Genomic DNA, 1013 nt, shown 5'->3' with positions numbered 1-1013 from the left:
CCCCAAGAACCCGAAGAGGAGAGTCCTGGCTCCTAGTCCTGCCAGTATAGCAGAAATGATGATGGATGATGATGGCAGCAGCAGCCATTCTTCTCTGAGTGAGTAGCTTAATGTTATTGGTGTGTAATTTACGTTGAGTAGGCTAACCGCGTTATAAAATTAATGCATGTAAGGTGAACTAGCAAACACCGTCGTAGTTTCATGCAGCTGTCTTCTTGTTTGATGGCAGATACTCCCTTCACCCTTGCAAAAAAGGCTAAAATGACCAAAGAAAAAGTGGAAAACAGTTAAATATGAGAGGTTTTTGGACAAAGTTTGTGTTTTTTTTCCATTGTTTAAGCACTGCTTCCAGCCAAGAGTGATACCATATATGCCCTATAGCTGCAGAAAAGGCTAACATTGCTATCGTTTTACAAAAAAAACAGCTAAACATAAGAGGTTTTTGGACAAAGTTTGTGTTCTCCATTCTTTAAGCACAGCACTGTTTCAAAAGTACCGGTTTGGCACCGGTATCAGATAAAACCTAAACAATACCCATCCCTATTTGCAAGTCATGTGTCGTATGACAGAGTGGGGAGTGGGGGGGGGGGGGGGGGGGGGGGGGCGTAGGGCTGCAACATGTAAGACTGAAAGGTAGAAAACTGCTCCCTGAAGTAGAGAAAAAGGAAACGACTGGCTCTTTAGGCACCCCCATTTAATAGACTGTTGTGATGGACCGAGCAGTGAAGGAAAGTCAGGCACAGGTTGAAGTCCAAAAAAGAGTTTGTTTTTTATTTAACCCCAAAACTAAGTTGGTTAAACTGGATAGAAAAATCTCAATCTTGGGCCCATAAAAGAGGTCAAAATCACAGAACTCTACTCAACAGCGAGCAAAAAACAGTACTACTAACACAAAGAAACCGACCTACCTAATCGAGACAAAGGGGAAACTTAAAAAGTGGCTGATCAGCCCGCAAACATGCATAAAATGATACACAAATACCCGACTAAAACTAACATAATAAATTCCATCT

The sequence above is a fragment of the Haplochromis burtoni genome, unplaced genomic scaffold (assembly GCF_018398535.1).
Source record: "Haplochromis burtoni strain Fernald_Lab_line unplaced genomic scaffold, NCSU_Asbu1 Contig_1890, whole genome shotgun sequence".
NCBI classification, from domain to species: domain Eukaryota; kingdom Metazoa; phylum Chordata; class Actinopteri; order Cichliformes; family Cichlidae; genus Haplochromis; species Haplochromis burtoni.
This window is presented reverse-complemented; position numbering follows the sequence as displayed.